The sequence below is a fragment of the Tamandua tetradactyla genome, chromosome 2 (assembly GCF_023851605.1).
Source record: "Tamandua tetradactyla isolate mTamTet1 chromosome 2, mTamTet1.pri, whole genome shotgun sequence".
NCBI classification, from domain to species: Eukaryota; Metazoa; Chordata; class Mammalia; order Pilosa; family Myrmecophagidae; genus Tamandua; species Tamandua tetradactyla.
The window spans coordinates 58,771,750-58,791,995 of record NC_135328.1 but is presented as its reverse complement, the minus strand read 5'-3'; the positions used below and the strand labels follow the sequence as shown (position 1 = coordinate 58,791,995).

General features: G+C 44.4%; 1 protein-coding gene and 1 pseudogene across 6 annotated transcripts in view; one reads left to right on the top strand and one right to left on the bottom strand.

Annotated features, from left to right (window-relative positions):
* Positions 1 to 1,123: 1,123 nt before the first annotated feature.
* The window catches only part of MELK (maternal embryonic leucine zipper kinase), a 207,344-nt gene continuing 188,221 nt past the window's right edge, over positions 1,124 to 20,246 (top strand). For 5 of the 6 annotated variants that reach the window (XM_077147695.1, XM_077147694.1, XM_077147693.1 and 2 more), the window contains exons 1-2: positions 1,124 to 1,266; positions 6,709 to 6,862. The gene's annotated coding sequence lies outside the window, so the exon portion shown is untranslated. The remainder of the gene's footprint in view (positions 1,267 to 6,708; positions 6,863 to 20,246) is intronic. The other variant, XM_077147691.1, reaches the window with a different exon arrangement.
* LOC143656266 (large ribosomal subunit protein eL6-like) lies at positions 5,504 to 18,476 on the bottom strand (annotated as a pseudogene).

The window sequence follows — 20,246 nt, the reverse complement described above, 5'->3', positions numbered from 1 at the left end:
ATGCATATAAATGCATATTAATTATTCAAAACATTGTAGTGGGTTTCATTATTGCTAATGGTGTTATTGGTAGAGATGTTACACTCCAATTGGCCTGACCCATTCAGTTCACTCAGGAGCTATGGAGCTGCAGAATCCAACCTCCTTATTATCAGTGTAAGGAAACAGGCCCACAGAGCTTCTTCAGGCCCCACAACTCAGAACCTGGGCCTGCTTGCATTGGGCTGTTTTCTCTTGTGGCATAATTACTCTCCTTAATTCAGCAATATTCAAACTATTTTGAATATGTGCACTCAATAGGATTTTGAAAAACTTTAAGTAGACATTTGAATTTTTTAATCATAATTTTAAACAGTGCAAAGGGTCTAATTTCTGGATTACTGTAAATGTTTAAAAACAAAGGTGTAGTATCACTCCTTTTTATGCGTCCAGTAGACTGGAAATAATGAGCGTGATTTGATACTCACCACTATCTATTAAAAAAATACATAAACAGGCTCTTTTTTTCTCATTTTTTTCTTTCCTGTGATCATAACTTTTATTGTTTTTTTCTTCTGGATAGAGTCATCACTAATATTATCATTGATTCGGTCTATAAAAATTGCATAAATAGCAAACAAACAACAATTCACATTAGAAAGACATATTAGATGACGGGTTGTATTAATGGGGAGTTGAGTTATCTAATAGTCTCTTTGTTTGGTCCTCAGGCGATTTTTACTTCTCCTAGCAACACACCTTAGTAAGATTCAGGGAGGGGGGAGGTATTTTCTTGGGTGGGAGAAGGGATGGTTACTGGGCCGTAGTGAGCAAAAATGAGACCGTGATTACGGGCGACCTCTGGCAAATAAATTATAGGAAACAGAATGTAAGAAAGTTGAGTGCGTGGCAATTCTGCATTCCAGGCCACCTGAAAAACCATCACGTACCCCCAGGGAACGCGCAACTCAGTATTTAGTCATCCCTTAGCAGCCCGAGACACTGCACTACCCTCAGGATCCCCGAGCAGCCCTTCCCACTCTCAGCCGATCAGGAGGCCGCGCGCCCCCGACTTGGGGGACTAGTCGACGTGCGCGCTCCCGGCGTGCGCGTCCGCCCGCCCCTTCCGGCCCGCGAGGTTTGATTCCCTTGGCGGGCGGAAGCGGCTAGAATCGGACCACGAAAGGGCTCTCAGGGAGTATTCGTTCCCGTAGCTTCACTCCGGACGCGAGGCCGGTGCCTCTGTGCCACCAGTCCCCGTCCCGCACGACCCTCTGCGCCCCTCAGGTCAGTGTCTTCCGCCTCCCCACTGCACTCGAACCGGGGTCTGGGCTGCGTGTGGTGTGGCGTGGGGAAGCAGGGCTGGAGCCCGGTTTGCTTCTGGCTTATCGGAGACTGAAACGTTTCACCCGAGTCTCACCTTACCAGCCCTGTCCCCTGGATGGGATAGGTAGCCGTTCAGACACTCGGTTTACCCATCTGTAAGTGGGGATAATGATAGAACTTCCCTCTGAAGGATGAAGTAGGGTATGCAGGCAAAGGGCGTGCCACCAAGAGGCTGCGATAGATAGGAATTCTAATTCCCTGTTTTCAGTTGACCGTAATCTCCGCTCCAGCAATTCAGAGAAGGTTTTCGAGGTATTTCTATTTTACAAATCAGTTTACTGGGGCAAATCAGAAAGAAGGAAATGTGTTACCACCCCCTTTTCAAAGTCCCAATCCATCTTCTCCCATCAACTCCCTAAAGTAGTGGCATAAGAGGCTCACACTAATGCATCGAGTGGGATAGTAGCAAAAGGAGTACCTCCCACCAAGGAACCTATGGGAAAAGAGACTCTCCAAAGAGAGCATCCCCAAAGAGCCAGCAGGTCCCTAGTACTTAGGATGGATTACCCTTGAGCTTTAGTTTCAGCTTTGCTATTTCTCTTTGGTAGTGGAATAAGGGAATGAGAAGACAGACAGAGGTGCCTGGAGTTTTGATTAGAGGCCAGTGTTCCTAACTTTTTGTTCATATTCTGGCTGTTGTTTCCCACGGTGTGTGGGAGAAATCAGAAAATCAGAAAAGCCCTTTGCACACCTTCATGAGCTTGTTTCACCAGTGGGTTTGACCTGTCAGTCCATTGATGCCTTTAGGAATGAATGCCTCTTTGTTGGTGCCCCCCAGTAGCCCCTCTGCGAAGTTCAGAACAGGATATTAATTCAATTTATGGCAAGGTTGTAGTATAAACCATTCTATACTCTCCTTCTCATTTGAAATTATCAGCATCAATGTCTTATCATGTGCACTAGACAAGGTAAACATATTATGCAGCAGGTAATTACATAGCCCAAATACTACTATGTTAGTAACAAAATGCCCCAGTTTGTTGCTATCCTATAAAATTTAACGATAAACTTCCTTCCAATATCTATCCAATTCCCTGTTTCCTTAGAGAAGTTCAAGATCCTAATTTTATTTTCTTCTGATTCTTCTGACACAGGTTTAATCATAGTCTGATTGGGGTATAGTTTCCTTTTTCATTGCTGACTCCAGTAGAAGTAATAATACTTCTTTATATCACTAATTTTCAGTTAGTACCTGGACTTGAGTTAGGTCCAAGTTTTTGTCTGTCCCGTTCATGCTGGTTCAGCTAGATTAAAAGTTCAACTTACTTAAGTTGATTCAATACCATCTCTTAAGAAATGGCTAATATTGTTTACTGGATCAGACTTTCACCCATTATCTTTAACTTGTCTCCTAATTCTGCTTTGACACCTAGATGAAAATTTTTTTTTAAAGTCTAATTCTATTTTATTAGAAACAAGGCTACTGAAACGCAGCTCAGCAGTTTCAGGTACTTCCCGTTAGCCACTCAAGTACACTGTAAGCTGAAAAGGGATATCGATGTAATGTGTAAGAATAACCCCCAGGGTAACCTCTTGACTCTGTTTGAAATCTCTCAGCCACTGAAACTTGTCTCATTTTTCTCTTCCCCTTTTTGGTCAAGAAGGTTTTCTCAGTCCATTGATACCAGGTCCCAGCTTATCCTGGGATTTCTGTGCCACATTGCCAGGGAGATTTACACCCTGGGAGTCATGTCCCATGCAGGGGTGGAAGGCAATGGGTTCACCTGCCATGTTGGCTTAGAGAGAGAGAGGCCACATCTGAGCAACAAAAGAGATTCTCTGGGGTTGACTCTTAGAAAAAATTTCAAGTAGGTTTAGCGTATCCTTTGCAGGAGTAAGTTTCATAGGGGTGAACCCCAAGGTCAGGGGCTCAGCCTATTGATTTGATTGTCCCCACTGCTATCGAGAATATCAGAAATTCTCCAAATGGGAATGTTGACTCTTTCCCCCTTTCTCCCCATTCCCCTAAGAGGACTCTGCAAATACTTCTTCATTAACTGTCCAAATCACTCTGGGATTTATTGATGCACCATACTAACCTGCACAAATCAAAATCTCATGCCTTATTCAAGATTCCCTATACTTATGGGGTTCAACTAAACTGACCATACAAGTTAAATTAGGAAATGCACTACCCAAAATATAAATTTTACATCAAATAAACATCTCTCCCTTTAGTCTCACACAGAAGTTGAAGGTTTTTTTTTCCAGTCATCCTTTTCACTTTATTTATTTATTTATTTATTTCTGGTATCAGTTAAAAAAATTTTTTTTAAACTTAACAATATACAAACATGAACATTCTTACCATGTGATCATTCCATTCTTGGTATATAATCAGTAACTCACAATATCATCACATAGTTGCATATTCGTCATCATGATCATTTCTTAGAACATTTGCATCAATTCAGAAAAAGAAATAAAATGAAAAGAAAAAAATTCATACATACCATACCCTTTACCCCTCCCTTTCATTGATCACTAGCATTTCAATCTACTAAATTTATTTTAACATTTGTTCCCCCATTATTTATTTATAAATATTATTTCTAAATAGGGGGAAGGTAGATAAATGGAGCATCAGACATAACACTTTCACAATTACACAGTCACATTGCGAAAGCTGTATCATTATACAGTCATCTAGAAGTTGAAATTTTAAGGTATGGGCAATATCATCCTTTACCGAGTTTTCTGATGTACTCCTATCCCGATCAGCTTCATTCATATCTCTACTTGATGTCTGATTGCTTTTTCACCTTTTTAAACAGTTCCTGTATGGGGTACTGCCAATTTTCATAGCTTCAGAATTCTAACTCTGAGTCTCAGGTATCATATAAATACCTGAATTTTCTGGGGAAGACCAGGTTATATACAAACAGCTCAGTATTAGAGAATTTAGAATTAACAGTTATGCCTCCTGAATATATGTGACTGCTGTAGGAGCTTACAATCTAGGACCCTTTACAATAAGCCCCAACCTGATAACCCATGCTCTTGACTTTTAGTTCACCAAATTTTTATATTATAGTTAGTCCACTTAACTGAGGCATGATAATATTTGTCTTTTTGTTCCTGACATTTCATTCAACATGTGGCTCTTAAGATTTATTCATCTAGTTACATGCCTTACAACTTCATTTCTTCTAGGGGTGGCTCAGTAAAAGAATGTATGTATGTATATACCATGTATGTATACACCATAGTTACCCCTTCTACCCTCAGTTGTTGTACCCTTAGGCCATCTCCATTCATTGTGAATCGGGATCACTGCCGCCAGATCACCAGTGTGCAAATATCCGTTCATGTCCCCACACTCAGCTCCTCCAGATATATACTGAGCACGGGGGTTCAGGATCATGTGGCATCTCCACCCCAACCTCCTTTGGGACCACCACCCTGCTCTCCAAGGGGCTGTACCTCTCATTTCCCTACCCACAGTGAATAGGTACGTCTCTTTCTCTGCATTTTCTATAGCACTTGTTTCTCTCTGACCATTTTTAAATAGTTTTATTCACACAACATACAATCCAGCCTAAGTGTATAGACATGTCTTAGCAACCATACTCTATCTGAAGACATTTCCTTTTCTTCCACAAATAATCCATACCCCTTTCCCAATACCCCCACTTGTTTACATTTAGTTTTGGCATAATGCCTTTGTTACATTCAGTAGAAGCATATTACAATGTTACCGTTGACTGTAGACCCTAGCTTACATTGATTGTACTTTTCCCATATACCGTCTATTTTCAACACTCTGCAATACAGACATTCCTTTGTTCTTCCTCCTGCAAAAACATTTTTTAACTTGTACATTGAATCACCATCATTGTGCACTCTAGGCATTCCTAAATTTTACTGTCTCAGTCTTTATCCTCTGTTCTACCTTCTGATGTCATACGTACTCCCAGCTCTTTTCCTTCAGCCATACTCACATTCAGCTTCATTCTCACTGACCAAATTTTGAAGCAACTTTTTCACTTGCTGATAAAAATTTACCTTTTTATCTCCAAGTATTACGATTCATGAGTGTTTGTGATATACACACACATATACATGCTAAAATATCATATGTCGTTCTTGGGATTTTTTTCTTTAATTTATCAGTTATTTAATTAGGTTCTTTGCAAGTTTAGAACACCAGTTTGTGAGGATCAACTCTTTTTGTGAGACGGAACGCAGGTAGCCTTAGAGCTAAGGAACAGCTCTGATTTTTGGCCTAACTTGTGTGTCCACAGTTTTCTGATCTAGCTTGCGGTTTTCTTTAAGGTCATATTTCTCTTTCTCTGTGTTGAAGATCTCACATTCCTGGTGTCTGGGCTTATGTAGCTTCTTCTTCTTGAAGTAAGCCTCAGTGAGATATTTTGGCATTTTCACACCACTTATGATAATTTTGGTGGATGTGTGTTCTAATTTGGAAGCTGCCGGAATGTGATATACCAGAAATGGAGTGGCTTTTAAAAAGGCAAATTTATTAAGTTGCAGGTTTACAGTTGTAAGGCTGTGAAAATGTCCAAATCAAAGCAAGGCTATAAAAATGTCCAATCTAAGGCAACAGGAAAAGATGCCTTGCTTCAAGAAGGCTGATGAAGTTCAGGATTTCTCTCTCAGCTGGAAGGGCACATGGGGAAGTCTGCTAGCTTTCTCTTCTGGCTTCCTGTTTCATGACACTCCCTGAGGACTTTTTCCTTATTCATCTTCAAAGGTCTCTGGCTGGTGGGCCTGTAGCAAGCAGGGTTTGCAGCAGGCAGGCCTCTCCCACTTCTTACCTGCTTTGGCTGCCTCCTCTGTGGAAAATCCCCAAATGCCCTCCCCTAGTTTCCAGGAATGGATGAAACTGCAAGTAGGCGAGATAAGACAAATTGCTGAGGAGGGACCCCTTCCCTAGCCTCCAGGAACGGGTGAAACTGCAAGTAGGTGAGATAAGACAAATTCCTGAAAAGGGACCCCTCCCCTAACAGCTCATCTGCTTCTGTGACCCAGCTTCATGCCCTTCTCAACTTAAACCAACCAGTCATTTTCTTTTAACATCACCAGTCGCCATATTAAGCTTACCTTGTCTCTGGCATGTCATCTGGTCTGTAAAAGCTAAGACTGTCTTTTATTCAGGGCTCAGGCTTTCAGGGTGACTCGGCTGAGCTCCTAGTGCACAAGCTAATAAACCACTTGCTTCCCGAAACTATGGACCCTTAGTCTTGGCTTGTTCTAATTTCATGTACTGATCCTGGAGGCCTCTGGCCTCATCCTGGTTTCACACTATATTTCTGGGGGCTTGTCTGGGATCTATGAGGCTGTAACGTTCTTACCTTCTTCACCCACGGTGGTGGGGTTGCCCAGACCAGAGACCCAACGGAATCCAATGCTGGCACTGGGATCTTCCTGTCTTTTGGACTCCTGATCTCCCTGGCTGGGGTGCTCGTCACTGCCGGAGTGGCAACGAATCTGGGACGGTTTCAGGAACCAAGCGTCAGGAGCACCACCCATCTGACTGGTAAGTACTTGAGTGTATCAGGTTATCAGCCCACTCGTAGAAGGCCAGGGGCCTGAGTGGACGGGGTTCTTGATCAACCCCTAAGACTCCCTGAGTACTGGTCTCCGTGTAGAGGACCAGGGGAGACAGAAGACTTCAGATTCGGTTTTGGGTAGGGTGGTGTGGGAGGAATGTTGATTGAATATGCGTGACTGAGTGAGTGAATGGAAGTCCCGGGCCATAGGAGCCGAGCTCCAGGCTGTGAGTGAGTTCGGACTCTGTGAGTCCATGGCGATCCTCATATGGTTAAGAGTGGGCAAAAACCTGAAAGGGGGGCCGACTGGGGGTTTATACCAGACCACCAAAGCCAAGAGGTGTCCAACATCCCCGTGAGGGGAGCAGCCAGACCAAGAGAAGTGACTGCTATTCCAAAATCCTTTGTTGTCTGTCTGTGAACCCTCCCCCACCTGTTGGCACCACCGATATGGGAGTGAAAGCAAGCAAGACACCACTAGGGTACATGACATCCAACTTTAAGAAAGCCTTCACTGATGACTGGGGAGTCGTCTTAGGAATTTGCGTGAAACAGAATGGACTACTTTCGGGGTAGGCTGGCCATCTGAGGGAACTTTTGAATTAGAAAAAGTAAAAGTAGTTTCTAGTGTAGTAACAGGGACACCTGGATACCCGAATCAGTTTCCCTACATTGCCACCTGATTAGAGGTCTCAAAGAAAAAGCCAAGGTAGATAAGAACTTGTTTAGATGGACAGTGCCAGGGGCTTCATGCCCAGGCAGTATAAGAATCCTGCAAGAAGATGAGGAGCAAGCCCAAGGTCCTGATTCTATTCGATGTACCAGAAGAAGGAGGGGACCTTCCCCTACCTTATTCTGTGCCATCAACAACCGCAACCCAGTCAAGCCCCTCCACATCAGCCCAGACTCCCCCAGCAGCCCAGAAACAGTGCCTGAGGTTCCACCAAGCTCAACCATTCCTAAACACCCTGAGCCGTGGCAGCTCCAGCCCCAGCAGGGTGCGACCACTCCACCTGCGGCTGTACCTGTGATACCCCTGAGAGAGGCCTGAGGGCCACTCTAGGTCGATGCCCAGGGAAATGTTCAGAAAGGAGGAAGAACATTTGTGTACATTCCATTTATACCTATTGACCTGTTAAACTGGAAAAATCGTATACCGTCCTATACTGAAAGGCCCCAGGCGATGATTGACCTCTTCCAGTCCATTGTTCACACTCACCAGCCCACCTGGCCAGACTGTAACCAACTGCTTGTGGCCCGCCTCAACACAGAAGAGCATCAGCACATGGTGGCGGCGGCATGAAAGCATCTTGAAGAGAGCACCCCGATGGTACCTTGGACCCAGCTCGGTGTGCATCCGTGATTTTCCAGGGGACAATCCGCAATGGGATCCAAACACTGATGTGGGGCTGTAGTCCCTCCAATGGTTCCACGAGGCCTTGCTCCAAGGCCTCCAGAAAGGTAGCTGGAAAACCACCAATATGCCCAAGGTCAAAAAGGTGCACAAACCAGGTGAGCCTCCAAGTGAGTTCCTTGAGTGATTAATGGAAACCTTCTGCCAATACACACCATTTGATCCTGAGGCCCCAGGAAGCCAGATGCTAATGAATGCTGCTTTTGTAGGACACTGGCAGCCCCTGACATTTGGTGTAAGCTCCAGAAGCTAGATGGGTTTGCAGGCATGAATACAAGTCAGCTGATAGAGGTGGCCACAAAGGTATTTGTCAGTCAGGACCAGGAAGAAGCTAAAGAAAGGAAGTGAGAATTCAGGGAGAAAGCTGAGATAATTGCTGCCACCTTCGAGAAGTAGGACCAGGGGCCCTGATCGAGAACAACGCTGCAAGCCTGAGTGCCCCTGGGTTGGAATCAGTGTGCTTATTGCAAATAAGAGGGGCACTGGAAGAACGAGTGTCCCAATAAAACTGCCTCACTAGGGGGTAGAAGGAGGTGGGACACTAGCCCCAGACCTCATCTGGACCCTGACACCATTGCCGTGGTTACCGATGAACTCTCTGACTAGGACAGACCGGGTTCCATATTTTTAGGTCCCTGGGAACCCATGGTCAAAATGAAATTAGGGGATGTGCTGTTCTGAATCTGTGGTGGACTCCAAAAAAGCCATACCCTTTGATCCTCATTCAGTATTGCTGGGTGGGAGCATTTTAATTGTTTCCATGAAGATGTGACCCACCCAATTATGGGTGGTAACTTTTGATTAGATGATTTCCATGGATGTGTGTCTCCACCCACTGAAGGTGGAGTTGCTTGCTGGAATCCTTTAAAAGAGGAAACATTTTGGAGAGAGTCCCTGTTTTTGGTAAAGCCACGTGGAAGCCAGCCAACACTGCCATGTTCGCCACGTGCCCTTCCAGCTGAGAGAAGAATGTTGAACATTGTTGGCCTTTTTGAACCAAGGCATCTTTCCCCGGATGCCTTAAATTGTACATTTCCAAAGACTTGTTTTAACTGGGACATTTTCTCGGCCTTAGAATTGCAAACTAGCAACTCATTAAATTCCCCTTTTTAAAAGCCATTCCATTTCTGGTGTATTGCATTCCGGCAGCTAACAAACTAGAACAGGGACCAAACAATGAACTTCATGGTGGCTACTGGTGTGACACTCTGTGATGACTCAGCCCCTGGGAATATCTGCCCATCTTCTAGCTGAACAATAGACATTGTGGGCGTGACGGGTATAGTATGGAAGAGGCCGTTCCTGAAAGCCAGAGACTGCAGCATCAGGGGCCACTCTGTGTCACATCAGTTTCTGTACATTCCTAAATGCCCTCTGCCATTTTGGGGGCGAGACCTCCTCAGAAAACCACATACCCAAATTGCCTTTGGTCCCGAAGGAAAAACCTCGCTCAAAATTAATGACCTGCAGAAAATCCTATCTTTACCTACACCAACAAGAGTGGCAGCTACATGAGAAGCCCGAAATGGAAAGGGAAATTTCCTTTAAACTGCCATTTCCAGACATACCAAGTGTCTGGGCTGAACATAACCCACCAGGCTTAGCTAAATACTGCCCTCTGGCGGTAATTGCTCTGAAGCCCACGAAGCACCCTGTGACAGTACGACAGTACCCGATCCCTTAGAAGGCCCAGGAAGGGATTCAAAGGCGCGTCTAGAATTCCACTGAATCATACGGCTGCTACCTGTGAAAAAGGCTCAAACTGGGGAATTCTCCATCCAGGACCTGCAAGCCGTTAATACAGCTGTGGAAACCATTCATCCCGAGGTTCCAAGCCCATACACCCTCCTCAGCCTGGTCCCTGGAAAAGCAAAATGGTTCTCATGTTTAGATTTAAAGGATGCCTTCTGCATACGGGTGGCCCCAGTCAGCCAGGAAATATTTGCCTTCGAAGGGGAAAGGTCTTCTGGGGGAAACAAAAGACAGTACACTTGGACCTGCCTGCCTCAGGGTTTAAAAATTCTCCCACCATTTTTGGGCAAGCACTGGGGAAAGACTTACAGTCATCCCCAGCCAGAAACTACAATTGTACTGTCCAGCAATATGTAGATGACCTCCTGCTCACCCCCGAATCTCTCAATGACTGTAAACAAGGGACAGATCGTCTCCTCTGCAACCTAGATCATGTGGTATGGTAGTTACATTCAGTTGTCAACTTGGCCCGGTGAAGGCACCTAGTTCTGTTGCTGTGGCCATGAGCCAATGGCACATGAACCTCATTCATCTGTTGCTCATTACATCTGCAGTCGGCTAGGAGGTATGCCTGCTGCAATGAATAATGTTTGATTTAATTGGCTGGTGCTTAAATGAGAGACTCAGTGTAGCTCAGCATTCCTTATCTCAGCGTTCCTCATCTCAGCACTCTCAACTCAGCCCAGGCCTTTGAAGATGCCGCAAGAAATCACCCCAGGGAAAGTTGTTGGAACCCAGAGGCTTGGAGAGAAGGCCAGTAGAGATCACCCTGTGCCTTCCCACATAAGAAAGAACCCCAGTTGAAAGTTAGCTGCCTTTCCTCTGAAGAACTAATGAAATAAATCCCCTTTTATTAAAAGCCAATCCATCTCTGGTGTGTTGCATTCTGGCAGCTAGCAAACTAGAACATGTGGGTTACTGTGTGTCTCATAAAAAGACCCAACTCTGCCAACTGCAGGTCAGGCACTTAGGTTTTTACCTGCAACAGAGAACCCGGAGCATGGGGCCAGAGCGCAAGTGAGTAGTTTGTGCTGTCCCCACACTAATCCCTGGAAGCAAGTCAGGGAATTTTTAGAAGCCACTAGGTTCTGCAGAGTCTGAATTCCAAAATAAGTGCTCTTAACTAAGCCCCTCTTTGAAGCCACAAGATAGGGACCCATTCCAGTGGGGAACTGAGCAGGAGCATGCTTTCCTGCATCTAAAAACATTACTCATGCAAGCCCCAAGTTTAGGCCTCCTGGACTTAGAGAAAACTTTTACCCTGTTCGTCCATGAGTGGGAAGGAATGGCCGTTGAAGTTTTAACCCAGACCCTTGGATCATGGAAAAGGCCTGTCACCTTTCTCTACAGACAGCTAGACAGTGTAGCACTGGGATGGCCATCTTGCCTAAGAGCCGTTGCAGCACCTGCCCTCCATGAAGCCGGGAAGCTCACATTTGGGCAAAAGCTAACTGTGTTAGTCCCCTAGTTGGTCACCAGCCTCATGGAACAAAAAGGGCATCTCTGACTATCAAATGCAAGGCCCACCAAGTACCAGGCTACTTTATGTGAAACTCCAAACTTGCATCTTGGTGGCTGTCAGACACTCAACCCTGCCACCCTGCTGCTTGTGGGGCCAGGAGCCCCAGAACAAGACTGCGTGGAAACCGTAGACAAAGTCTGCTCCAGCCGACCTAACCTTAAAGACCAACCATTAGAACATCCTGGCATCAAACTGTTCACCGATTGAAGCAGTATGATAAAAGATAGAGTGCATTATGCTGGATATGCAGTTGTTACTTTAGCAGACATTTTAGAGGCAGAAGCCCTGCCTTCAGGAACATCAGCTCAAAAAGCTGAGCTTATAGCGCTCATCTGAGGTCTACAACTAGCAGCAGGACAGGAAGCCAATATTTATACTGACTCAAAGTACGTGTTCAGAACCCTACACATATATGGGGCATTATATGAACAGCGGGAAAGTAGTGACAGTAGGGGGAAAGCATGTCAAATATGGACCAGAAATTCTAGCTCTGCTAGAAGCAACGTGGGCCCCCACCACTGTAGCTGTTATTCATTGCCATGGACACCAAAAAGGCAACTCCTTAACAGTGAGAGGCAACCGAAAAGTAGATTCAGCTGCCAAGCAAGTAGTGCTAGGTCACTAGCAGGAGACCTAGATTTAATTTCCCCAAAAGACAAACTGCTTGTCACCCCTCTCATCCCCCATTCATTACAGTGGTGGAAGAAAACAAACCTACACAAAGCTAGAAAGCAACTGGCTATGCAGAGACGGAAAAGTGTGCCATGAGGAATGGTGAATATTGCATGATGGATGCGTTGTAATTCCCGAAAACTTAGTGTGGCCCTTAGTAAAGCATGTCCACCACCAAACTCACTTTGAGGAAAAAGCACTCGCTGCCAGCCTGAGCACTCACCTCTGTGTACCTAAGCTTTCCTCCTGGGTAAAAGTAGTGTGCAAAAGGTGTACTACCTGTCAAAAAAAATGATGCCAAGCAGCTCAGCGCAAAACTAGGGGGTCTGAACAACCAGCTGGCAGGCCTCAGCCCATTCCAAGACTTACAGGTGGACTTCACAGAACTGCTGTGGGCCCAGGGATATCGATACCTCTTGGTATTTGTTTGCACCTTCTCAAGATGGGTAGAAGTGTATCCCACCCATTCAGAAACTACTCGGGAAGTAGTACGAGCCCTCCTGAAGAAATCATTTCTCGGTATGGGAAGCCACTTATCATTGGCTCTGACAACAGCCCTGTTTTTGTGTCTGGGGCCCTCCAAAAACTGGCAAAAGCCCTACAGATAACTTGAAACTCCACACTGCTTACTGTCCACAAAGCAGTAGGAGAGTGGAGCGGATGAATTGAACTCTAAAAGGACATTTAAGGAAAATGTCAAGAAGTGAAACTGACCTGGGTATAGCTGCTTCCTATACCTTTATGTAGAATCAAGTCTGCCCCGATTAAAAAAACCGGAATTCTCTCCCTTTTAGTTAATATGTGGAAGGCTGCTGCCCCTTTGGAAATCTAAGTTTAAATCAACACGTAGTGCAGCTGGGACAAGTCCTGAATGAATTAAAAAGGAAAACATTAGAGGCAGTGCCCAAACTCCTCAGCATCTACCCTCTCATACATGAATTCGAGCTGGGGGATTTAGTGTGGATAAAAGACTGGAAGAAAGGCTCCCTCCAGCCTCAACGGAGAGGCCCTTATCGTGTTGTCTTAGCTACCCCTATAGCCGTCAAGGTTGTGGAAGCCATCCCATGGAACCATCACTATCAGGTCAAGAGATCCACAGCAAACAACCCCTGGGAGTGCACCCCGTTCCTGGACACCCAGCCCACGTCATTTTCTGGAAGCCACTGCGTCCCTCTCCTGCACAACTAGAATTAGCTGACCAACGCATGGCTGAAGCTTGGGACGTCGTCAAGCCCTGCTTCAGTTACCCCCGGAAGCTGACTGATCTATGCACGGCTGAAGCTTGAGGAGCTGCCAACCAGCCTGAGTATTCCCTCTCTCTCTCTCCCCCATAAGTGCTCCTGAGCTTTGGGTACACCCTTTAGATCCCTTGTATTTTCCTAGCCACGATTCCTAGTAGTCCTCATATTGCTACGTGAATTGCTGGCTCCTGATCCCAGTTGGACTTCTTGCTCTAGTATTTAGTATCGGGTTAGCAGCAGTAGCTCCCCAAGACTGGAATCTGGTGGAAAAAGTCCTGATTGCCCTAACGTACCTATGTTGTGTAGGATGTATCTGTATCTTGTCCTGTGTGCCCTTCTAGGGCCCCTCGGTAGCAATAACTTCCCACCCTGCAGCAGCTATTATAGAGGAACAAGCAAGTCAAGGTATTTCTCTGCCCAAACCTACATGCCAGCATCCTGTTACACCATTTCCGAAGCCAAACTTTGCATAGGCCCAGACAAAAACAGATATTGGACAGGTAACGTTAAGCATGGGGGTAACTGCAGGACTTATGGGAGGGTCAGGCAGCCCGCCTGCTAGAGCTGTTATACACATGTAGGAATGAGTGATGGGGGAGGAGTTCAAGACCAAGCCTGGGAACAAAAAGTTGAAAAAGTTAAGGAGCGACTTGTTGCTAGCGCAAGGTCCTAAGTGTAAGTGAGCAAACCTTACAGGGCTTGACTGTCTCAGCCAAACCATAAATCCTGTATGCCAAATAATCCATGTGCTGAATGTAACCTAGGCACTCCTCCATAATGCCGGTATACAATTTAGTGCCTGCTGGCTCTGCCTTCCCTTCCCCTTCTCAGTCCACCCAAAATCATACACAACTGTTAGTTGAGGGCCAAGCCGTCCTTATTGGCCCAGTTGCCCAAGGTTTTCGGTTAGCAGTCTTGGCTAATAATCTAACCTGTCTCCACGGGAGCTCTTCATCAAAGAGCAAGTCACTTGGGACCATCCCTGTTCATCTGTGTATTGAAAACCAGACCTTCGGTAGACAAAGTACAGTGCAGTCTCCCCAGGGTGTTCTGTTTGTGTGGAAGCTCTGCTTATAGGTGTCTAGAAGCCAACTGGACAGGAAGTTGCACCCCATATACTTAACTCCAGAAGTATCCATTTACCCTGAAAGGGAGTTTAAGCAAGACCCAGGCAGCAAGGAAAACATAAGCGACCAAAGAGGGTCATGCCTGCTTCAGTTTTAATTGGAGCTGGCATTGTTGCGGAGTAGGAGCAGGAGTAGCAGCACTGGGCTCCTCTGTAAGCTTCTATTACAAGCTGTCTCAAGAACTGAATGAAGATTTAGAGCGAGTAGCAGATTCCTTAGTTTCGCTCCAAGACCAATTAAACGCCCTGGCAGCAGTGGCCTTGCCAAACAGAAGAGCCTTAGACTCGCTCACTGCAGAGAAAGGAGGAACTGCATCTTCCTAGGGGAAGAGTGCTGTTATTTTGTAAACCAGTCTGACATAGTTGCTACTAAAGTTCAGGAACTCAGAGAGCAAATCTGAAACCGGGACAAAGAATTAGAAGCCTGGTGGAGTTTGGACCCAAAAACCTGAACCACCTGGATCTGCTGCTAGCTGGTCCTCTACCCTATTGGTCTAGTTGCCTTGGGTCCCTGTGTAATCAGGGCCTTCATCAAATTCATTGAAGATACCGTAACCTGTTAAGCCATAGCACGAATCCTTCTAATGAAAATGTACAAACCGTTAAACTAGAGTGATGCTATAAGCCCTCCCCATAAGTCGGGGTAAGCTTCTAAGGCGAGAAATGTAGCAAGCAGGCTTTGCAGCAGGCAGGCCTCTCCCACTTCTTACCACCTTCGGCTGCCTCCTCTGTGGAAACTTCTCAAACTCCCTCTCCTAGCCTCCAGGCATGGGTGAAACTGCAAGCAGGTGAGATAAGACAAATTCCTGAAAAGGGGCCCCTCCCCTAATGACTCATCTGTTTCTGTGACCCATCTCCGCGCCTTTCTCAACTTAAACCAACCAGTCGTTCTTTTAACATCACCGGTCACCATATTAAGCTCACCTTGTCTCTAACATGTAATCTGGTCTATAAAAGCTAGAGTTGTCTTTTGTTTGGGGCTCAGGCTTTTTTTTTTGCATGGGCAGGCACCAGGAACCGAACCTGGATCTCTGGCATGGCAGGTGAGAGCTCTGCCACTGAGCCACACTGGCCTGCTCTGAGGCTCAGGCTTTTGAGGCGACTTGTCTGAGCTCTGTGTGCACGAGCTAATAAACCACTTGCTTCCGAAACTACAGACCCTTGGTCTTGGCTTGTTCTAATTTCGCTTAATGTTCTTAGAGGCCTCCAGCCTCATCCCTGGTTTTGTGCTACAGGCCCTTGTGGCTCTGAAGCTTTTTCCAAAATAGTTCCCTCTTAAAAGTTTCCAGTAAGCAACCCCACCTTGAATGGGTGGGGATACATCTCTATGGAATCTGTCTAATCAAAAGTTACCACCCACAACTGGGTGGGTCACATCTCCATGGGAACAATAAAAATGTTCCCTGCCAGCAATATTGAATGAGGATTAAAGGACATGGCTTTTCTGGGGTCCACAATTTCAAACTGGCACAATGTGGCAATGACAAATTTTCGGTGTGTCTCTTACACGGAGCAATTTGATTGAGGACGAGGGTTCCAGTCACAAGTAGCAAGCTACTACTTAGCTGCTTCAGGAAAACCACTCTCTTGCCCCTGTGATAACCAGTGAGGATGATCAGAACGGTCGTTTTAGTGATGCTAGGTCATAGCTTTCTCACATGCTGACTAAAGAGTTTTTGGCTATGGCTTAACAGTTTCCTGCCTTGTAGGATAGTATCTAGGCATTTTGCAAAGCTTAACCACTTTGGTACCTCCATTTTTGTCACCACCAGTGGGTTTTGTGACAGAAGCGAGACACTTTTCCTTGTTTTTCTCTTCAATCCTTGATTAAACTGCTGAGTACTTCTTCTTATATATAGTCTTTCTGGAGTACATTGCAGATTGGGAATATTTGCCAATTTCTCTGATGAAGACTGGATTTTGGCTGCAGTTAGACTTCCCTGTCTCATGGTCTTGAGACTACCCTTCTTTTTTTTTTTTTTTTTTTTTTTTTTTACTTTTTATTAATAAAACCAATCAACATACAGCATGAATATTTTTAACTTTTGAACGTTCCATACTAGGTGTGCAATTAATTGATGGTTCACAATATCATCACATAGTTGTATATTCATCACCATGATCATTTCTCTGAACATTTATATCACTCCAGAAAAAGAAAGAAAAGGATAAAAAACTCATACATACCACATCCCTTACCCCTCCCTCTCATTGACCACTAGTGTTTCCCTCTACCCAATTTATTTTAACATTTGTTCCCCCTATTATTTATTTATTTATTTATTTATTTATTTATTTATTTTTTTTTTTAAAGGAAAGACAGAGAGAAGGAAGGAAGGATAGAAGGAAGGAAGGAAGGAAGAAAGGGAAACATCTTTTAAACATTTTCTTGTTTTATTGTATTCTGTTTCTCCGTTTTTGTTACATGGGCTGGGGCCGGGAATCGAACCGAGGTCCTCCGGCATAGCAGGCAAGCACTTTGCCCGCTGAGCCACCGCGGCCCGCCCCTATTTATTTATTTTTAATCCATATTTTTACTCATCTGTCCATATCACAGATAAAAGGAGCATCAGACACAAAGTTTTCACAATCGCACAGTTCCTTTGCGAAAGCTGTATCATTATGCAATCATCTCAAAGAAAGATGGCTACTAAAACACAGCTCTACAGTTTGACACTTACCTCTAGCTTCTCTAAGACACCTTAAACTAAAAAGGGGTTATCTATATAAGGTGTAAGAATAACTTTCAGGGTAACCTCTCGACTCTATTCGAAATCTCTGCCGCTGACACTTTATTTTGTCTCATTTCTCTCTTCCCCCTTTCAGTTGAGAAGGTTTTCTCAATCCCTTGATGCTGAGTCCTGGGTCATTCTAGGATTTCTATCCCATATTGCCAGGGAGGTTTACACCCCTGGGAGTCATGGCCCGCATAAAGAGGGAGAAGGCAGCGAGTTTGCTTGCCGTGTTGGCTGAGAAATAGGCCACATCTGAACAACAAAAGAGGTTCTCTGGGGGTGACTCTTAGGCCTAATTTTAAATAGGCTTAGTCTGTCCTTTGCAGGGATAAGTTTCATGTGAACAAACCCCGAGACTGCGGGTTTGGCCTATTGATTTTGTTGTCCTCGCTGCTTGCAAGAATATCAGGCCTTCTCCAAATGGGGAAGTTGAATTTTCCCTCTTTCTCACCATTCCCCAAGGGGACTTTGCAAATATTTTTTTATTCACTGTTCAAATCACTCTGGGATTTATCAGGACATCACTCTAGACACACCTACAAAATCTCATGCCCTACTCAAGGTTCCATGTACTTAACGGTGTTCAATTACACTGTCCCTATAAGTTATATTAGGAGATGCACAGGTCAAAAAATAAATTTTATGTCAAATGAACATTTTTTGCTTTAGTCTCACACATAAAGTTTTAAAATATGAATTACCATCTATTTTCAACATCCTGCAATATTGACATTCCATTGTTCTTCCTCATGGAAAAACATTTTTTAATTTGTGCATTTAGTCACTCATACACTCTAGGCATTCGTAGGTTATACCATCTCAGTCTTTATTGTCTTTCTTTCCTGCTGATTTCATTTGTGAGGCTAACCTTAACCTTGCCACTGGCATCAGTCTTCTTGGCTTCAGATTTCTTCTCCTTGGTAACTGGCTTCTTTTACTTGCCTTCTTACAAGATGAGAAAGAGAAGGTTCTTGGGTTTTTGATAATTACATTCAGTTTCTCCCTCACCTCAATTAAAAAAGATAACACATCCTCACTATAGTAGGAGCCTTTTCTATTATTCTTTATCTTTTTCTTTATAAACTTGCCATATTCCTGAGGTTGAACTCACATTCTTGGTCTTCGAAATTCATGATCATTGTTAAGGCATAGTAACATTCTGGTCACTCAGTTCAGGAGTAGAACATAATGAAGAAGAATGGAGAACCTGAAGTTAGTCAACATGGTGGTGCCTGCCATCCATCAACCCGAGAGCCTTAAATGCTAGTGTCCTACCTTTTGGTGAAGTGGGACATCCTGGCTCTAGAAATGAGAATAGGATCAGTTCTCTGCTACTGAGGGGTAGTGCTTAAGAGACATGAACTTTGCCCTTTTCAGGTGGAACTTTGTTTCCCAAGCCCCAGTAGCTTATACATGTACTCAAATCTCTCAAAATATCAGAGAGAATGGGGTCCTGGAATTCTTAACCTCTTGGCATAGTTAGTCTACTGCTTGGTTACCAAGGGAGATTTGTGTACAGAGGACAGATCAGGCCAAGGAGGTTTCGTTATTAGCTAGGCCTTAGCCTTAAACCTCTTTATGGACTCTAGAGCGCTGGTGTGCTACTCTGGACTGTGGAGGAAATTATTTGGGCCCAGCTCAGACACCTCCTTGTCTCTGAGCACCTCTGATTTATGCTTGGCTTTCTAAGGGATGTGGGGGAGCTTTTTCCCAACGTTGATGTCCCAAGTTTTGTCCTTCCATATTAGCCTTTGGAAAGAAGAGCACCTTTGAGAAACCACTTCTGAATAGGTTCAGGGAGCTTTAACCCCTTTAGTTGCACAGAAAGCTCCTCTTCACAGCACTTAAACGTAAGTCCTTGGATTTGACCTATGTATGAGCACTTGTAGAAAATTGTTTATTTAGAAATCGATTTCTGAGAAACTCTTGCAAGTTTTAGTTTTCTTTCTTGGCTTCCATGAAACAGTATTCTTCAAATTCTTTCTTTTCTAAGTGTTGTTTCTCTGCCTCTTCTTCCTCTTACAATGCTTAGCAATAGATCTGGCTATGGGTAAGGCCTTCATGGTCTATGTTTTAAACACTTTAAAGGTTTATGTTTCACTTTTTTTTCTTTTAGTCAGTTGACTGTGAATATATGACTATTTCTGAACTCCTAGTTCTCTCTTTCAGTTTTAAGTTTTTATATCGCTCATAATTGATTTTGCACATGGTCTGATTCAGTGTTCTTCTTTTCCATATGTCTAATCAATTGTCCAGATCTGCATTTCTATATGCTGGTACTGCCCAAAGTAGCTTTGCTTCAGTGTTTGTCAATCTTTTCTTCCTCTGGGAACTTTGCACTTAGGCTTCACCTTCTGGAATGCTCTTCCTTTCTTTCTTTGGTGACTAACAGCTCCTTCCTGTTAAGGCTTGCTGATCAAAGACCACCAAGAACACATCAGGAGTAGAAAATATTAGGTGTATTTAGCTTGCTTCAGGAAGATAGAACATATTTCTGAGGAGGCTGGGGAATCCCAGTAAGGGGGAATTGAAAGGGATTTAGTCTTGTGCTGCGTAATTTAAGAAGGAATTGGGGGAGTGGGGACCATTTTTGAAATGGGTACTATCAAACAGCCAGGGTCATTTGTGGATTTGGACATCTCAAGAAGTAGAATGTGAGAGAAGTAAGGTGGGGCTGAGAATGTCATTGATGACAAAGCAGCAGTCATTCAAGTAAAGTATCATTAACCACTAACAAAAACCAAACAGCCTTGCATAGAAACATTGTTTACATGGTCTTGGCCAAGTCCTGTTGGAAACATTGTTCATGTTCTGTTCTAGACATCACAGTCTGATTCTTGCCTTTGAATTCTATCTTGCCTTAAATACTGCCTTCTCACAAACCCACTCTAATCACTGTTGCTTATTTC